A 21,400-nucleotide genomic window follows, 5' to 3' on the forward strand; every position below is an offset into this window, starting at 1 on the left:
AAATAAGAATAAGGAAGGAAGGAAGGAAGGAAGGAAGGAAGGAAGGAAGGAAGGAAGGAAGGAAGGAAGGAAGGAAGGAAGGAAGGAAGGAAGGAAGGAAGGAAGGAAGGAAGGAAGGAAGGAAGGAAGGAAGGAAGGAAGGGGTATAGTAAGATAGTGATCAGTCACCACATCAATTAAATGGAGCAGGAAATGTCAACTCATTTAAACTTGGACAACAACACTCTTGGGTCCTGGAAAACCTCTGATGTTTTTAGCATGGAAGGAGAGAGACACAGCTCTCATATACTGGCTGGAGACATTGGTATTTGTGCAAGGTTCGTGTAACTTGAGTTACGAGATGTCTACTACACACTTTTCACACTGCTGCTCAAGGCATAACTCAAAGAAAAACAAATTGCTCAAACATATTTATTTAACTTACTTTATTTAAAATATTTTAATCCCACCTTTCTCTTTAAAAGGATTCAGGGCATATGACTATGGACGATGGTTAAAATTATCCCACAATGTATCTCTGCACAAAAGGCCCAATAGGACGTTCCTAATGGTGCTCAAGAAAACATGACTGTCTTACTTTTTAAAAATGGCATAGATACTGTAGTTCTTATTTAACATGTCTCGTGCCCCTCTATTAACCTTACTTGATGGCTTGCATCAACCTTCAGAGAAGCAACTGGACAAGTGCATTGTTGGATGCCATTTGCAGCTCATAAAATTGCCCTTCTTCTCCCTCCCCCTTTTGTTTTAACATTTATCTGGTCTCATTTGTCACCAGTTAGTCCTCTAGGTGTGATCAACTTGTCTGCACCTTGAATTATGCCAACCATTAGAATACATAGATGACATAATTCTTTCAGAGACAAACCTCCTGCTTTCACTTTACTTGTGACACATTTATTAGTTTCCTTTATTGGACCGGTTACTTACATGATTAAAATACAATATTTAAAACTAAAACCGTATACAAATGCTATAAAGAATCAAACAAATACCACACTAAAAGACAGTTTAAAAAAGCAACCAAAAAAGGCAAGGGCTCTGCTTATATACTACCCCATGGTGCTTAAAGCTCTGGGCAGTATACAAGTTAATTATGCAGGCTACATATTGCCCCCTGCCCATCAAGCTGAGCACTCATTTTACCGACGTTGGAAGGATGGAAGGCTAAGTCAACCTTGAGTCAGCTACTGGGGACTGAGCAGAGTTTGAGCTGCAGTACAGCAGTTTAACCACTGCACCAAAGACACATTCAAAGCAGTAAGGCACAAGAATCCATTAAAAAAAACCTTTCAGTCATAAAAGGATAACTTGCCAGAAAAGAAAGGTCTTCGCCTGCTTACAGAAGAACCACAAAGATGGGGCCAAACTGGCCTCCTGTGGGACAGAATTCCAAAATCTGGGAGCAGCAACAGAGAAGCCCTTCTCCTGTGTCCCCATGAAACACATGAGTTGGTGGGAGTGACAAAAAGGCCTCCCTTGATATTCTTAACACCCATACAGGATCATAACATTGTAAGTATCACACAGAATCAGCCAGTGCTTACAGAAATGATTTGATTTCCTCCTCCTGGCTGGCTTAATTCTTCTTGGCTCCTTGAGCTGGAACAGACAGTGATATAGCTTCGTTGGCTCTGCCTTGGCATTGTAATCAGTTTGGAAGTCTGTAATCAGCTGTGTAAAGTCTATTACTGTATTACTGGGAAGGGTAAAAATCTCTTTCTAATAACTCTCTCACACACCTTTACATAAACGTCTGCATGATAAATCAGGTTTGCACCTAGTATACATGCTTCCTTCACATCTGCTGTCATCATTTTTGCATCAGAGGTGTAAAACCTCAATAGACCCTACTGCCAATTCCTTCTTATGCTCTGTGTGTGCATGTGTGTGTGTGTGCGCACGCGCGTGTACACATGCGCACGCGCATATAGGCCTCATTATCACTTTATTTTCAGCTATAAAATTGAATAAATTGGTCTGATTTTTTGCTCTGCTCTCCTTCCAACAAAATATGGTTACATTTATCATTAAAAATCATAAATCCATCATAAAAGAATGTACCATTACTAGAACTCAGACATTCACTGGTACAATTAGAGCACGGGGGGGGGGAGATGTATTTTTATGTTTTGCTGAGTCTGTGACTGTAAAATAAAGATGATGATTATTTTTATGGGATTAAAAAAAAAAAACAACTACCAGCTTCTGCAAATTGTAAACCAAAAAGTAACTTTCAAGCTCAGACTACATTCGGCTGGTGTATGATTAGATATAATTATTGCAATGTTATGCTTACAATAAGATAAACAAATCCTAGCAACAGTTGTTGGCAAAGGCTGACAGATCACATGAGGACACCGTCATGCATATGGGGGGGGCACTTCTAGATGGAGGCTCTTCTGAGTGACAGGGATGCTGACTCAGTGGGCCTTGCACTTGCCAGGGCTCTTGGGAGACGTGCTGGTAATCTGAAGAAACCAACAAGAGCAGACTTTAGGACACAGTCAGCAAGACAAAAAACAAACCAGCAATCGGAGCGCCATGCTCATTTGTGTGCATGTCTTTGGCAATGCATGTCTATTGAGACCTGCACTGCTCATGTCTGCTACTGAGGTCCGAGAAGCCCTGCCTCATGAGGTTAATACTCCACAAGAGTTGACTGCAGAATTGGCTGCCAGTGGCACAAAAAGCATGGGGACAAATTATGCTGCAATTGATAATATTTAACATACTTCATGTTCAACACAATAATTGTAACCAGGAAAGTGATTCCCCACACCTTCACTCCACCCCCTTTGTTATTTTATAATGGACTTTGAATAAACAAAAACTGATTTAAGAATTACCGTATTTTTCGCTCCATAAGACGCACCTTTCCATAAGACGCACCAATTTTTTAGGAGAAGAAAACAGGAAAATCTAATCTGTTTTCTTCACTCCATAAGACGCACAGACTTTCCACCCCCCTGTTTTGTGGGGAAAAAGTGCGTCTTATGGTGCGAAAAATACGGTATAATGACAAATGGAAAAATCCAGACCCTCCGAATTTGTTGTTTGACTGCAATTCCTATGAGCTTTCACCATTAACCTGATGGCCAGTTAATGTTGGTAAGAGTTACTGTCTATCAACGTCTAGAGAGCCACACATTTCCCAATCCTGATCTACTCCAGCAACCTTACATAAATCTGGACCATTACCATTATCAGCATCCTAATGTGTGCATTACAAATTGTTCACCAGAGTTGGTAAAAGACCTCTGAAGGGAAGAGCACATGCATTAGAAAAAGGTGCTGGCAGAAAAGGTGACTACAATCCTGTTGCTTAGTAAGTCACACTACAGTAGGCCCACTGAATCAGTGGGGATTTTGTGAGTTAACTCCTCTGTTTGTTCCACTGATTTGAATGTGCCTTCTCTAGTTGTGACTTACTGTGCTAAAGTAAGTCACATCTAGACTAAGCCTGTTTGAATTAATGGAAATTATGAGGGAGTTGGCTCACCAAATCCTCACTGATTTAGTGGACCTATTTTAGTGCAACTTACTACTCTAAGCAACAGGATTTTAGCTATTGTTTCCAAGAAATCAATCAAGTGAACTAATCCACAGAGGAAGTGAATGGAGAAGCAGAACTCTCAGACAAGCCTCAATGAGGAGACAAATTCAAGGCAGGTAAGTCATCGTCATAATTAAGAGAGAATTACTGCCCTCATGTATGTTTGTGGGCTTTCTAAGGGCATCTGGTTGGCCACCGTGGGAACAGGATGCTTGATGAGGTGTTTGTTTTGATTTCGTACAGCTCTTCATACACTTCTTAAATCAGTCTGCCAAGCAAATCAGAAACACTAGCTATGTATCTTGCATGGAATAGTCAGCTTTCCACACTATGTTTTCTTTCTTGTTCTGTGGCACATATGGCCGAGTCATACACTTAACTATAGCTTAGGGCTTCCGATTATGAGAAGCTTCTACCAAAATGGATAAATTTCTGTTTCTGTTAGAATGACAGAATACATGGGGAAAGACAAGGAGGAACCTTTGGTGGAGGTGTTTAATAAAATTACAGGGACTAATATTAATCGACATACTAACAGACTCATTGAAAGGAAAGAGTAGAACGGAGCAGGAATCTCAATGGGGGAAAGTAAAGAATTAGAGAGAAATGGAAGAAAGATTCCCAACCTGTACCAAGTGACTTAGGCTTAAATTAGAAGAACTGCTCTCACCAGAAGTGAAAACAAAGTAAAGAATACATGAGGGAGGGGTCCTGTCATAGCTTGATCCTATTTTTCCAGTGTGTTTCCTACTGTCCAAGCTTACTACACTAGGTTAGACAAGAGTGAAATGCAGCAACAATGCAACAGCATACCCAAGTAACACACAAAAGTAACTTATTCTGAGGTTAGCCAACTAGTCCACATATCCCAATATCGTTGTCCTATCTTTTGTTTTTTTCCCCAAGGTCTTGAAGATTTTTCTCAACCCTGCTGAGATGCATCCAACTGAATAAATATTTGTCCAGCAAATTAACCTAGACTTGCTGCATGTGTGGGAGATACTGTAATAGATTTAAAGAATATTTTGATTTACGATATTTTGCTCTCATTTGGGTTTTGTTAAGGAAAGTTATTTATTCCTATAGTAATATTGCTAGAATCATAATATTGCCAAGAGTGATATATGCTTCCAATTGAGCAGATGCTTCACATGTTTAATCAATGCTGCTTAAAGAATCTTTGCACTGAAGATGGAAGACATTCTCCTGAACATCATCCATAATAAATGAAAGTACATCAGCAAGGGAAGGTGGGATGACACTTTTAGAAGGCATATCAAGATTTTCCTAAAAGTTTCACTGAGCCTGCTGTTATTGTGAATGTCTCAAAATGTCAGTGTGGCTGTCCTCTTGAGCGCCATGTTTGCAGAGGCATAAAATTGGAAGAAATCCTATGCGTCATCAGCTCTTTTAATCCCTCTTACTTCAGTTCAGCAATGATGACCGTTGAGTAGGAAATGTTCACATCCTCCCTGTGATGCTCAATACTGTTCAGAGCTTTGTATCAGCTGGACCCCTGGGTCTGGTATTCACAGTCCCACATGCATGGTTTCCCTTGGCGAACCTAAGAGTCTATGCTCAAAACAGCCAATCAGTAGTATGCTTAAGCTTGGCAGTACCAATACATTCCTGATTTACAAAGGTTTGTAAGCTGATCCTTCCACATGAATCTCTGGATTTCTAAATCTCATTCTCTGTCTTAATTTACAAATTCTTACAAGTTTGCTTCTTCCTGCTTCATATTCATGTATAGGCAGGCTGGAGGTAAATAAATCATCTCAAGCAGAGCTTGGAAAAGCTACTGTTTTCATCTATTGTTCCCAGAACCTTGCCGCCAACACAAAGAGTGGTATGGCTTCTGGCCATGCTCCTTGGAGATTTCAGGACATATCACCCAAGAAGTAATTTTTATATATGGCTTCAGAGTTCACTACTTCCTAAAGGCTTCCCTTTTTTTTTTCTTTTTCCCTTACTAGTGCAACATTCCTGAACCCAATCTCCTTGAGGCAACATTTCTCATTATTCCCAGCAGGCCATGGCCATTTTGGTGGAGATGATGAGAGTTGTAGTCATCTGGAAAGTACTGGGTTGAGGAAAGCTACAGTAGTGCTTCTGTCAACCAGGATTTCAGGTTTCTGAAGCACTCTTAAGACTTCAGTTCTGTCAAAAGCTAGCGCTTATCTTTGTATGTGGTTTTTAACTGGCTTTTTCTACTTATTTAAAAATGCTTAAGACAATGTGATGACTGGATTCCGACTTGACTGGCACTCTTCTTGTATTTAACTCCATCTCTTTTTTGACTTTCACTGTCCTTTCACCAATCCTGTGCATTTCACATGCATATCTGCTTCCTTCCTCTCAGGAATTGTTTACACAAAAAAGAAATTCTAAAAAAAACACTGTATCCGCTGTATCCGCACAATCCGCACTTAAAAACTTCTGCCTTATAACTCAGGAACATAATTAAGAAAGGAGTGCTGAAAAAAAAGGTGATGAATTGAGATGAACATAATCGGTTGTAGCATCTGTTAAAATACATTCTCGTAAGAAACCAGAAAAATGCATAGATGGCGTGTATGATATAAGCTTGCTTTTTTGCTTGAAAAGCTGGCCTGTAGTGATGTTTACAGTGATGTTCTGTGTAGACCACCAGCAAGATGGGTCCCACCAGAAGGCAGAGTGAAGCAGCTACTTCAGGCAGCAGGATATGGATAGACAGAGAGCAGTGGAAAGGTATTGCCCATCCACAATGGCTGTGCAGTAGCCTGCCCTGAGATCTGTAAGATCTCCTGCTACCTTCAGGGATAGTGAGGCATGTTGTCTGAGCACCAGCATGGGAGTAAGATTCAGCTCCCAGTACAGTCATGTTTTATATGGAAAGCAAGGAACGGTAAGGGTGGATCTGGCACAGTATTAATACCATGGAAATATCTCTCATTTTTCTACAAACCTCCATGAAGTACAAGCGTATATGGGAGCCATAACATGCCTCATCAAAAATCAGCTATCCAAGATCAGTTTGGTATTAGACTACCTTGTAGGGCCAGCTCTATTGTTAGGCAGACAAAGGCAGCCACCTCAGGAAGCAGATGCTGAGTGAGTGGCAGAAAGCAGCTGGTAGGGATTGGAGGACAGAGCTGTTCATGTTTTGTGACCTGCTGTGGTGGGAATGGTGTTTCATTGCTAACACTGAAATACAGTGGACCGTTGATTTACAGAATTAATCCGTATTGGAACGGTGGCTGCAGGTCGAAAATGTCAGGATATTGTAGGTTGAGGCTCCATTGACCTACAGTGCATTCAATTAATCCGTAACTGGCCATTTTTGTTCCTTTTTTTCCAGTCTGTGGGTCGATTCTCTGGCTGCAAGTCAAACCTAAATTTTGCAGCCAGAGAAGTCTGTAACTCGAAAAGTATGTAAGTGGAGCCGTCTGTAAATCGAGGGTCCACTGTAAATTTGAAATGCAAGCTTGGTTGGCTTCCTTATACGGAATGGTGCCCCTCCCCCTCATCTCTGGTTGGCTCTTTCAGAAAGAAAATGAATGTGGCCAGAGATCCATCTAGGAACAGTAATCAGTGCCTATTTGCTTTCCATTCTTATGTAGAAATTCAGTATAAGTTGAATATCTATCATAAGACATATGAAGCTAGTACAGTTACCTAAATGTCCTTTAACTTAAAAAAAAATCTTGCATTGACTTTCTCAACTAGTTTTCAGAAGGGAATCTGGATTTACTGTATTTGCTCGTATTCTGATTTGTAATGCAGTTTGTTCCAAATGTTTAATAAAATAATATTACATATGGCTTTGCCCAGCTCATTTATTACAAAGGATTGCAAAGCATTACAAAACTGCTCAGCAAGCATTGCTCTGTTTGTTAGCAATAAATCTTTAATAGAGTGGGAAAGCTTAGTTGGAGATTGTTGACCCTTATTTATGATGCATTCTATTGTGATCTGCTCAGTTTTCAATCCTAGAACTGAAATGATTCTGTACTTCACAACTTGCCATAGCTGGGGAAAACTGCCCTACATAATTCTAGTCAAGATTCAGTAAATTGATAAGAAAAGGTTATATTCTGTTATGCTTACAAATGAGTATTCCATCATAAACGCTTCCAGTAGTGCCATCAAAGGACAGGACAGACATCTTCCTGCAAATCATAAATTATTCCCAGCTGCTTATTTCCACTCTACTTCTCTATGAATATCTCTTTACACTTTGAAATGTGCACACCTGCAGAGAGTACTGCGCTTTGGGGGATAATTATATCTACTTAAAATAGTTATAATTTCGTCTGTCTTGCACAATTTTAAACAATACAGCCCAAACAGAACTTGGTAGGCTAAAGCCACAGATTATTGGATTGTTTCAAATTTATCTGGACATAATTTTTCAAGGAAACAGGGTTTACACATTCAATTTAAACACAACAGTGAGTCTTGTGAAATCATAAAATCTAACAGAATTTATTTGGAATCAACTTCTCTGGGTTGCAAAAAGATTGTGCCGTATATAGCTTGTGAGTATTTATGGTGCCATAAAAACTTTTTGTACTTTTGGTTCCAGCAGAGTAACATGAAACATCTCCCCTGGAAAATGTGTTCTGTGACAACTAGTATTCTATCCTAGTTGGTATATATATAGTGACGTAAATCATGGTGGCAAAGTGCCACCAATTAAGGATTTGCTGCTTGCATTTCTAGTCACACTGCACTTGTGTGACTTGGGGCACACCTAGGAATATGAGTGGTAATTTGGACAATTTGCCACCATCATTTGCACCACTATCATCTTCAGGAGTAACAGCCTTATCAATTGAAGAGAATGTATTCCTCTAATTCTGATGAAGGCCATAACTACTGGGCAGCAGTGATAGTTGAAAATGACACTGGTAGAGGAGGCAATCACAGTGACACTCAAACTGACTTTTGTTAGTACTGTGAAGAAGATGGTGATGACAAAGCACTACTGAACTTTCCTTACCATGGAAATCCTATGATGAGATGGTCCAAAATGAAACAAGAGATAGTGCCAGAAGATGAGACTCCCAGATCAAAAAGCATGCAATCAGCTACTGGGGAAGAGCAAAGAGCAAGTACGCATAGTGCTGTTGCTAATAACACAACTAGAGTGAAGTCGAAAGGATGTCTAGCAGCTCACATGCACAGAGGAGATGCTGCACAGCACATACAATAGGAGCATGGAACATGACATGTATGAATCAAGGCAAACCGGAAACCATAAAGCATTAAATGGAACACAGAAACATTGCAATACATGATGTCAATGAACTAACAGGGACTGGAAAGAGATATTTTCAGTCAGATGACTACAAAGTGTTCTACTCTAGAAATGAAAAACAAGAAGAAAGGGGTTGGCTTTAATACTGTGGCATGATGTAGCATAGGCAATTAGAGGCTATAATGCAAAATCTGACTGAAGAAATATCAAGCCTATCAACATAACTGTCATTCAAATGTATGCTCCAACTACAGATGCTAAAGATGAAATTGAGGCCCCCATCAAATATGCCAGGGTATTCCAGGGGCCATATGGGCCATGTTGAGAATGGCTGATCTAGTGAACAAATGGCATAGGATTCTGGGAGTTGTAGATTCCATAGATTCTCCTGCTGTGCCCCAGATTCTTCAGAATGAAGTTGTAGGAATTGAAGTTGTAAGACTTCAGGAGGAATGTCACTGCATACATCAGACAGCAACAGATTTCACACTGGGTCTATACACACCCAGGAGCCACAACCCATATCATAAGAGTGTTAGCAGTGAGATGAATTTGCAGTGTTCACATTTTACACTGCTAGGTATATACCTTAAATGGGTACCTAAATAAACCATAGCTCAAATTCTTTTGTTTAGATGCAGTATGTCACAACTAAAGTAGGCCCACTGAATCAGTGCAGATTTACTGAGTCAAGTCCTTTGTAAATTCTATTAATGTAATAAATGTGCTAGTTGCGACTTACTACATTAAACAGTGGAATTTCAGTCAATGTGTGAAGTGGAGCAGATTTAATGCCTAACACACACTTTTTCTGCACACAGAACATACTCATACAATTTGATCAGCAATTAGTTGCTGCATTGATGTGCATATTTTGAGGTTTCTGTCACAGGTCAGTGATGGCTAGTGGACTATTCATCTGCTAATGTACACTGGACTGAACTTTAACCTTTATAGATTTTGATTCCATTCCAAAGCAATTAAACGGGAGACTGGATCTTCCATGTCCTTAACTCTGGATGTAAAGGTGAGAGCTGTGTGGCAAGCAATAACACTGCCAAATACCATTAATCAGTATTGAAAGGAGCCCTTTCTGGACCCATTTCATTTTGCAAAAGAAGACAACATAAAAATGGGTCTAGGCTCAAACTTTCCTTAAAAGTGCACCGGTCAGTTCTAGGAGTACAATATATATATATCTTCATATGCCCAGAGGTATTTTCTAAACATCCTGTAGGTACAGTCCAAGATAGCATCACAGCCTGGAAAGTTATTTTTTACAGCTATTTCCCCCATCATTTGTTATAGTAGGTGGAAAGTAACCTGTTTTCAGTATTTGTCACAATGTTGATAGTGTTGTTGTTATGTTTCCATTGTTGTTCTGCTGATTGTTACTTTTCCATTATTTAAAAACAAAAAAAATTACAGTTGAGCAAAGGACAGCACCTCACTTTACAAATTCCTCTCAAAGTCCTTAAAATACTTTTAAAAGTGACTTCTGAAAGTAACTACATATTAGCCACATTCCTATTAGGATTTTAGAGTAAGGGGAATTGTGTAAAATATAGTGCTGGATTGCAGCTAACTGGCAAGATTTTATTCAGACTGGCGTTTGTTAATTACTTGCAAATTGTCACTACAAATCCCAAAATTTCACTTGTTCTGGAGTAAAATCCCAATTAGATTCTTGTCAGATTGGTAAATTAAATTCATTCCTGCTTCTTATGTTACTTTTGAAATGTAACTCTGTAACAACCTTGTTATTCCAAGAAGAAACTAGTTATAAATATCTATGTTATTTGTGATATGTTACTTACACAAAGTTCTAGCTATAGGACAAGATATGTGATCAACTTCTAGTGCCTGATAACTATTTCAGAAAGAGATAGATATACTGGAAAATGCTAGCTGCAACCAAGAATTGAAGACTTATGTCTTCTATTGTTCAACTGTGGCTGATGCAAGTGCTTAACACAATTGGCCAGCTGGCCACAGCCTGTGGATCTTAAGGACCCATTGTACTATGTCCCTGTACTGTACGTCCTTCCTCTGTTTTCTGTATTGCTGAGGTGGCCAATGTTGAAGGTGGAATGTGGGATGAGAAAGCAACAAGAACACCTTATTGCAAGATCTTCTCATATTTTCATTATTCATCCATCTAACTTTCTTGGGACATCACCAAGAACCCCAACCTTGTGACCACCTGAAAAAGTGTCCTGGTCACATTTCTTGGCTAGGTTGTCTTGTTGAAGCCTGCTTGCTTCATGTGATTTGAATTGTTTCGAATTATTGATGCACAAATGGATTGGGCCATTATGTCTAAAACATGCTTTTAAAGCCCATGATGTCATGCATGAATGCCACATAATCTTATTAACGCTAACCTTACAGTTAATACATATTACATAAAAGACAGCCACAGAAATGTGCTGCACATGTTTCAGGTCATATTTACAAGTGTGGAAATCTGACTTGAAATTGAGCCCAGCTCTGTCTTGCAAAAGTCACCTAATCATATGTTTTGTTTCCCCACAAATCTTTCTCACTCGCAAATACACTACAGATCAGAATGCACAGGAGCTCATGAATGGTGCAAATATATGTTGCCTATATGTTCCCATTCTGCCAGTTCTTGTTAACTTGGTATATAGCTGATAGATTTCTTCTTACTGGTGCTTAACTTTATTTCTAACTAATATCACTGCAGGAATCAGACATATATCATGCATTGTGAGATATTTCCTTGCCTTCACTTTTTTTGAAAAAGCAAGCATATATACAACTCACTGATGTGATTGTTTGGAACACACCCTTATATATTTGCAAATCACCTTAATTTTTACGAGTTTAGATTTTAAAAAAATCAAAGGGAAAATGATTTATGTATAAGTGATTATGAAATTTTTCCTTACTTTAAAGCTGTCTCCCCCCATTGATGTTTCAAAAAAATGATAAATGATTTTTAAACTTCAGCAAAATGCTTTATCAGCTCTTTGAGCTATATATAGTTAGGCACTGTTGGATATTTTCTGACATCCACACGGGCCGTTATTTCCCCCACTACCACCATCTGTCTGACAAGCTTCAACATATCAGAATGTTTATTCTCCATATATTTTTCAGTACCAATATTGTCATCATAAATATAAATGAAAATGTTCTCATGCTTGCTGCTCTTCACCTTCCTCCTTATGTTTCCAGAATGATTATGCAGCTTGAGGCAGTATATAGCAAAATGTAATTACATCCACATACATTTTCTTGCCTTAACCAATCAATACAAGGCAAGAATCTGTCAAGAACTACTGTGTATGTGCAACTTTTTTACCTTTAAAAAAGATCATTCCTAATATATATACCTGTAACAGATATTGCAGAGGACAGGAAATGTCTTGCAAAAATTATGTTGTGAGTTTATTGCTTGATTAAACTCAATGGATGTATTACTGTGGTTCTGCCTAAAACGATGTTCGGCTGCAAACATTAATGTCAGTGTCCCCAACCCCCAACTTACAGTTAATACATATTAAATAATAACTCCCAACTGCAATTCAGTTATTCAGACCATTCAAAGATACTTGGGAGGCGGGGGGCAGGTGGAGAGGGAAGAAAAATCAGTATCTGCAGCTAGTAACCAGCACTAGGCAGAACAGCAGAGATCCATGGGACTGAAGCCCAGGTAGATTTCTACCCAGATCGAATCCCAAACATATTGAACTAGGGCATATTCCTTTGAAGGCATATTCAACTAGAATTAAATCTAACTGATTTCACTGGAGCTTTCTGCCACCACCTTGGTGTTACTAACAAGAATGGGGATCCATAGAACATATCCCACTATAAATGTCAAAACCAAACGTGATCTTAGACTGCATTAAAAAGGTAAAAGGTAAAGGTTCCCCTTGACAATTTGTCCAGCCGTGTCCAACTCTAGGGGGCGGTGCACATCCCTGTTTCCAACCCATAGAGCTAGCGTTTGTCCACAGACAATCCTCCGTGGTCACGTGGCCAGCATGACTAGACACGGAACGCCGTTTACCTTCCCCACCGAGGTGGTACCTATTTTTCTACTGCATTAATATTATTCCAATAGGGCTAGAGTTAGGCCATGCAACCCAAGAGTCAACTATAGCCCACAGGGGCTCTCCTGTGGCCCTCCTGGAACTACTGAATGTAAAAGGTTTCTTATAGTCAGAGATAAAGCTGCCATTCCCACTTTGGCACTCAGAAAATCTGCCTTTCAAAGAACGGAGGAGAGGGGAAATTCTCTTATCTTTGCTCAGTGATGGGAAAGGCTGTGTGGAATGCAGAAAGCTCTCTGGTTTCCAATCAGTCATCAGAAGGAAGAACTGTAGCACTCAGCTAGGCTGTGTTTCAGAGCTCCATACAGTGAAAAGCCTGTTTGCTTCATACGATTTGCATAGATAGCTGAGTTGGGACAGACACTAGAAGGAATGGGGATCTTCCGTGGTGTGCTCATGCGAGCGTAAATGCCATGTTGGAAAATAAGGTGTCTATGCCCATTTCAGCCACAGCTACATTCTGGTAACAAGGTGTCCCAGAAGGTTTCCTGGGTGGTAATCCAGCTTTGCAGCCAGAAACCAATCTGGGCCCCTGGGTTGGTGTGCTGGAAATCTGCATGGATTCCGACTATACAAAAGGATCCAGGTCCAGTTCTTCTCTAGCATATCTAGTTTAAAAAGATCAGTTGGCAGATCTGGCAATGGACTCTCACTGGAAAACCTTTAGAACATTAGCTCTGTTGTCGAGAAAGCGAATCTATTTCACTAATTCTGTGGTTACTGTTCTTGCACGACATTAAAGCTCATCATTAGCATGATTAACATCCTGAATATTCTTAGGGATTTCCGGCTATTTAGATGTCCAGTTTCAAGATTTATGCATAGCTCATTTCCAGGGGAGTAGCAGCCATATTGTAACAAGAGCAACACATCATCCCGTGAAACCTTAAAGACTAACAAATTTAGTACTTCGTAAGCTTTGGGGAGGGGGATACAGCGTGGAGCAGTGGATAGAGTGATGGACTAGCTTTCAGGATGCCTGGGTTTGATTCCCAACTCTGCATGGAAAATTGCTAGGGAATAGAACTGGCAAAACCGCTCCTTAAATCTTTCACTTACCTTGAAAGCCCTATTAGGGTCTCTGTAAATCAGGCCCAACTTGATAGCACATAACAAGAATAATGCTTTTGTATACTATGGCCCATTTCATCAGATACTTATCTCAGAGGTTCAACTTAGACACTGTCAGCATTTACCAAAACTAGGGCATAGGCTACTGAATCAATTCAGAATTAAATGTTAGACTATAAAATGGTCCTGTTGTTTCATTGTCTACAGGCCTCCTCTAACAAAAGAATTTTTATCTTGTGTCTCAGAAAGGAAGAACAAGAGCAAATTTAATCAGCAACATAGCAGGCATATTGTCTAAGAGTAATTCATTAGAAAGCAATTTCAAAGCTGTTCATTTTTTTGATGTCAATCAATTTACCATTCATTAGCAACATAATAAGCCCAGTTGGCTCTTCAATGGTCCATGCTCCAATTTTCATATCATTAAGTTAAATATAACAATGCCAGGGCTGCCTGTTATTTTGTTTCCAAACTAATCGAGGGTACTAGCTTTTATCAAATTAGTGAATGCTGGAAAGATGGTGATGAATGTAATTGACACTACTTGTCTACATACTACAAGTGGTATCCACAAGTTCCAGATCACAGAGGACAAGCCTATTTGAAAAACAAAAGAACCAAGCATACAAAGGGATGCTGTGCTCACAGTTCCCAACAGCAAATATCTGAATCAAATAACTACTGCATTTTTTGTACTTAGATACATCATCATCATCATCATCATCCTAGAACTGCAGAGCTGGAAGAAACCTTATCAATCGAATCCAGGCCCTGCCAAGGAGGCACAGTAAGTCCTGGGGTTCCTAACCTCTGGCTTTGCAGCCATAGACTTAAACCACAAAGCTATCCAGCACGTATGAAGAGATCATAATTTCATACCATAAAGAAGTTGCAGAAGAAAATCTCCACGTGGATAAGGAAAATGACATAAGCCACAATGACCGAAAACAAACAAACCACAAAGAACCAGTTTTATCACATGTGATATTCTTAAGACAAGATAAAAGCAAAGATTGTTCTGGCATCTTTAGGGCTAACAAATCTTATTTGCAATAAGCTTGGCTGGCTAGCTTATGAAGGTGGAGCAGAGGACAGGAGCTCAATTCCTCAATGTACCTCCCCACCACCACTAAAAGAATCAGCCTGTGTGGCCCTGGGCAAGCTGCATGATCCCAGAGCACTATTTCTGAGTACTTTATACATGAAAACTCCTGAGAAGGTTTACTATAAACTGGAATTGATTAGATGGCATGAAATTATTACTATCATTCATGGAGGCTAGTCCACTTCTTCAGAAGAGACAAACATTTATGACAAATAATAGCTGTGTTAAGGTGCCATAACAATCTTTATTGCTGTTGATGTAATTGACTATCATGGCTATTTCCCCTGGAACTTAATGCAAGGTAGCATTTGAAAGTTCCACATACTGCAAGCTGGAGCCTGATTTATTCCCTTAGGGAGGATTTTTCTGTTTTATTATATCATTCAAACGTTTCTTAGTTAAGTTTCTTAACTAAGTAATACTCTTAAAGGTAAAGTAAATCTAAGGCTTCAGTATGGAATTAAACTAATTTAATTCAGCAGAGCTTATTTCTGAGTAGACATACACAGGTCTATGCTACAAATCTTTGGATTTCTAAAATTACTGTACTTGTTCAACCCTTACAAAGGGAACTTTTATATGAATGTTAAAGGAGGGACATACATTTCCCATTCAACCTTTGGGAAGATGCAACAAATAAGAATAGAAATAAATTGCTGTGAATTATGATGCAAAAACAAATTATCCATTACATAATTCATTACGAAGACCTAAAATTGTTATAAACTGAGAAAGTAAAACACTATGTAATTATTACATTATACAAACTGATTTGTTACAGTTAACTTGAAATATTGGTATATCAGATATTTTATAAGAGAAGATGATATATTTGGATAAGATTAATTAATGTTTCTTATGATGCAAATATTTGTCCCTGCAGGACTAAGGGATGCCCCCTTGCTAAAACAACAACAGTTTTGGAAATACTGCAATAATTTGGAAAGACATTTATCTTCTTTTCTTGATGGAACAAGGAATACCTAGGTTCTTGGATTGTTTGGGAAAAGATTAACACTAACATTCCCTGTACCATAATGACATTATACCAGGCATAGACAGAAAGTAGCTTAGGTTCTATTCGTAGATCTTTGGATGGTTTGCCATTCAGCAGAAAGTATTTCCAACTATTGTTTTAACAAGTGTTTTAAAACAGACTGTCAAAATCCCTGATTTGTAGTTTTCAAGACGGAAGACCACCACTGCTTTTTCAACCCAATGTGTGCTTCTGGGTACAAATGCAGTCTGAACACTCAGTATGGAACTGATTTAACAGCAGACTTCATAACCATGCTACCACCTGGCCAAATGTTATGACTTCTCCAACATCCTGCCTAATGAACAGTTATGCGAAGCTTGCAATCTTTCATAGGAATTTAGATGGTCCTCACAAAGACCTGTCTATGATCTGGTTTTATTCACATTGACTAATGCAGCTTTGTTAATGTCTTATTCATAGCACCTCAATTGCTACTTGCATTTGTAAATGGAGCACAACCTTGTGCTGGAGGGCTGTGCCCCATTCTGTTTGCTGGCTTGTTTCTTTTATAAGCAACCTTTCTGCTGATAAGGGAACCCAAGCCAGCTCACAATATTAAAATGAATAAAAAAACAATAAGTTCAACATTACAAAACAATCAAACCGTACACTAACTGAAATACAATTGAATAACTAAAAGCAAGCAAACATTGAAAACTGTATCAGCTTTAAAAAAAACATTCATGGATTCAATCATGGTTGTCAAAAGCTTGCCTGAAAAGTTGGGTTTTCAATGTTAGCAAAAGGATAAAATGGAGGTGGCCAGCCGGATTTCATAACGTGACAGGAGCCACAGAGAAAGTCCTCATCAGCCATCCTTGCGCTGGCAAAGGAACTAAGAAAAGTCTCTCCTCTGATGGTCTTAAACACTAGGAAGGCTCATATGGCGGGATACGGTCCTTCGGGTAGCCTGGATCCAAGCGTTATGGGCTTTATAGGTAATGACCAGCACTTTCATTTGAGCTTGGAATCAAACTGGTAGCCAGTGCAATTGTAACCGGGGCGTTGTATGCTACCTATAACTGGCCAGAGTCAGTCGACCGGCTGATGAATTTTGAACCAGCTGAAGTTTCCGAACAATCTTCAAAGGCAGCCCCACATAGAGTGTGTTACAGTAATCCAAGCAGGATGTCACTAAGGCATGCATCACTGTAGCCAAATTAGACCTCAAGGAACCAGGAGCAACAAGACAACAGTTTTAACAGTGCAAAAGCACTCTTGTTCACTGCTGAAACCTGGGCATCCAGGAGTACACCTAAACAGAGTTTTCAGAGGGAGTGTAAGCCCATTACTGGTACCAGGCACTCTACTAAAACAACAACAACACAAAATAGTTTTCACAAGCCTGAAGTCTGCAATTCTGAAAATCCATGGTCCAACCATAATTGGAATACTATCTACCATTCTGGTTACCACATCTCAGAAGCAATACTGAAGCACTGAAAAAAGCATGGAACAGGGAAACCAAAATAACGAAGAGACATAGAGGTCAGCTACACTGGAGTTTCTTGCATTCTGTAGCCCCCCTGCTGGAATGGTCAGAATTGCTCTAAAAAATGTCAACAACACAATATTTTTGTTACTGCATTCCAATTCGTCCCTAAGGAAAACTAATCCCTCCCCTATCAGTCTAGCATTGGAACCAACTGTTTATTTAGAATTATTGATTGGTCCAAATAAACACGGTTTTCTTCATGCATGATCACCAGTATCAATTTGACAATATCGTGAAGTAGCTTAATAAGCAAGACACTTCCAGGTAATGGCAAATTAATCATTTCCTCTGCTTGCAAATGGCAGTGGAAGTGAACTCCCCCCCCTTTTTTTTTGGACTATGGCTGATGCATACGTCACATACCAAAAATAGAATACAATAGAACAGAATTGTTAAGTCTTGTCTGACTCTTCGTGACCCCATGGACCAGAGCACGCCAGGCCCTCCTGTCTTCCGCTGCCTCCCGGAGTTTGGTCAAATTCATGTTGGTCACTTGGATGACACTCTCCAACCATCTCGTCCTCTGTCGTCCCCTTCTCCTCTTGCCTTCACACTTTCCCAACATCAAGGACTTTTCCAAGGATTCTTCTCTTCTCATGAGATGGCCAAAGTATTGGAGCCTCAGCTTCAGGATCTGTCCTTCCAGTAAGCACTCAGGGTTAGTTTCCTTCAGAATGGATAGGTTTGATCTCTTTGCAATCCAGGGGACTCTCAAGAGTCTCCTCCAGCACCACAATTCAAAAGCATCAATTTTTCGGCAGTCAGCCTATGGCCCAGCTCTCACTTCCAGACATCGCTACTGGAAAAACCCTAGCTTTGATAATGCAGACTTTTTCAGCAAGGTGATGTCTCTGCTTTTTAAGATGCTGTCAAGTTTTGTCATCGCTTTCCTCCCAAGAAACAGGCGTCTTTTAATATCATGGCTTCTGTCACCATCTGCAGTGATCATGGAGCCCAAGAAAGTAAAATCAGTCACTGGCTCCAAACCTTCCCCTTTTATTTTTCAGGAGGTGATGGGACCAGTGCCCATGATCTTGGGTTTTTTTAATTTTTATGTTGAGCCTCAGACCATTTTTTGCAGTTTTCTCTTTCACCATCATTAGGAGGTTCTTTAATTCCTCCTCAGTTTCTGCCATCAGAGTGGTATCATCTGCATCTCTGAAGTTGTTGACATTTCTTCTGGCAATCTTAATTCTGGTTCAGGATTCCTCCAGTCCAGCCTTTCGCATGATGTATTCTGCATAGAATTTAAATAAGCAGGGAGACAATATACAACCTTGTCGTGCTCCTTTCCCAATTTTGAATCAATCAGTTGTTCCATATTCAGTTCTAACTGTTGCTTCCTGTCCCATACGTAAATTTCTCAGGAGATAGATAAGGTGGTCAGGCACTCCCATTTCTTTAAGAACTTGCCATAGTTTGCTGTGGTCCATACAGTCAAAGGCTTTTGCATAGTCAATGAAGCAGATGTTTTTCTGGAATTCTCTGTCTTTCTCCAAAATCCAGCGCATGTTAGCAATTTGGTCTCTAGTTCCTCTGCCCCTTCGAAATCCAGCTTGTACTTCTGGGAGTTCTCGGTCCACGTACTGCTGATGCCTACCCTGTAGGATTTTGATCGTAACCTTGCTAGTGTGTGAAATGAGTGCAATTGTACGATATGGGATTGGGATGTAGACTGATCTTTTCCAATCCTCAGGCCAATATAATATAATATAATATAATATAATATAATATAATATAATATAATATAATATAATATAATATTTATTTATTTATTTATTTTCCTTACATCAGTTAAAAGACACTATTTAAAGCTAATATAAATGCTAAAAGGATTGAAACAAATGCCATACTAAACCATAGTAGATAAAAGCAACATCAAAAACACATTAAAAGCAGTAAGGCACAACAATGCATTAAAAACCCCCACACAGGCAGCCAGTCATTAAAGGAAAGCTTCTCTGAAGAGAAAGGTCTTCACCTGCTTGAGGATGGACAGCAAAGACAGGGCCAGCTTGAATTCCTGTGGGAGTGAGTTCCAAAGTCTTGGGGCAGCAACAAAGAAAGTCCTCTCCTGTGTCCCCACCAAATGCAGCTGTGAAGGTGCGGGGGCTGAGAAAAAGGTCTCTCTTAATGTCTGATATCTAACATACTGTAGTGCATCAATGATAGTCTTAAACAGAATAAAAACATTTTTCACTTACCTTGCCCTCTGCTGAGCAGGGGAAGTGATTAATTTGCCAATATTTAGAGGTGGTTCACTTATGAGCTACTTCATATATTGGCTATGGAACAGTCAGGCATTCCAAAATGGCTCACACTAGCTCACTCCCTAAAGCTAGAGTAGCTACACCCAGAAATATTTTCTTACAAAGAAGGGCTAAACAACTGGGTCTCTCTCTCTCTCTTTTTAAAGGCAACTAAAACAGGACATAAGAGAAGTCTATCAAATTATGCATGGTCCGCCAAAAATAGACACAACACGTTTTAATCCTTGGCCCATAATCTGAAAATTTAGGGTTATCCAATGAATTGGATGAATAAAGATATCCAAGATAGACAAAAGTGTATACTTTTTTCATAGTTTCCTACTCTGCGACATGCTGATGGCTGCTAAATCACATGAATGGCTTTCAAAGAAGATTAGACAAACTCAAGGAAGATAAGGCTGACAATAGCTATAAATCTTGATGACACCGTTTTATCTCTAAGAGGCAGTATTCTCTGAAGAAGTACTTAACAGGAGTGGAAAGATGCCATTGCATTCATGTCCAGCCCTGGGCTTCCCAGCTGCAGCTGGTAGGCCACTGTGGAAAATAAAATATTGTTCCGGAAAGGCCTTTGGCTTGATCCAGCATAAGATCTCCTGCACGTCCATTGAACCCTGAATCTTCCAAAATCTCTAACAAGGGAACTTTCCAGACTGCAACATATGATATACCTCATACAGTTTTTGAAGTTAAGAATAAATAAAAAAGTTAAAAATAAAACTAAAACTAAAGAACAAATTCATTCCTCTTTTTCTCCAAAGCATTTAATTGCTGAAGAAAAGCACCCTGCTGGAAGTTCAAGCAGGTGTAGCTATTTTTGTTACAAGCCACTTGCACAACAATGAAGCAAGCAGTCTCAAAATTTTCTAATTTTTTTAAAAAACGAATCAAAAATTGGAGGACACTTTTGAAGAGACAAAAATAGGAGAAACAAAAGGAAAATAATCAGAGTGGGTAAGTGCAAAGGAGAAAGATAAGTTTTTAGGAAGTTCCTTCAAACTGGGAAGAGCAGCGACAATCTTGTCTTGGAAGCTCTGTCCAGCAGGGTGAGGCAGGCTACGCTTAATTTCAGCACAGAGAAAAATGCATTCTTCACATGCTCAGAGGTAATCCCGCTTTTATACTTGATTCCAGGGTCGGCAGATTGGAGCCATGGCTCTGAAATTAGCTGCTCCCGGGAGCCAAGAGAGGTAACGTTTTACCTCAGGTCTAGCAACTCTACCTGGGGTTTCCTTTTGTTTTGCCAACCTCACCCGCTACAATCACGGGCTCATCCCACGAAGGAGCGAGTCAGCCGCGTCCGCCGCTGGCTCTCCCGCTTCCACGCAGTTACACGGCCAAACGTCCCCCCTCCAGACGCCCGCTCTCCAGCCGACTTAGGCACTGCCCCGAAGAGAGAAGGGGCGAGGGAAACACCCGCCTGACCAAAAGGGGCCGTCGAGAAAAGAAGAGGCGGGGGTAGCCGCCGTGGCGGGAGCCCTTGGGCGCGGTGACCGGGGCGCTCTTCTCAACCCCCCACCCCCACCCTCACCCCCGC

General features: G+C 39.9%; 1 long non-coding RNA gene across 1 annotated transcript; it reads right to left on the reverse strand.

Annotated features, from left to right (window-relative positions):
* Positions 1–19,356: 19,356 nt before the first annotated feature.
* LOC140706786 (uncharacterized) lies at positions 19,357–20,996 on the reverse strand. Its single transcript, XR_012086649.2, has 2 exons — positions 19,798–20,996; positions 19,357–19,705 (listed from the first exon to the last, which is right to left on the reverse strand). It is a non-coding gene; the product is annotated as an uncharacterized LOC140706786 (long non-coding RNA).
* Between the last annotated feature and the right edge of the window lie 404 nt (positions 20,997–21,400).

This window comes from Pogona vitticeps, chromosome 1 (assembly GCF_051106095.1).
Source record: "Pogona vitticeps strain Pit_001003342236 chromosome 1, PviZW2.1, whole genome shotgun sequence".
In the NCBI taxonomy this organism is placed as follows: domain Eukaryota; kingdom Metazoa; phylum Chordata; class Lepidosauria; order Squamata; family Agamidae; genus Pogona; species Pogona vitticeps.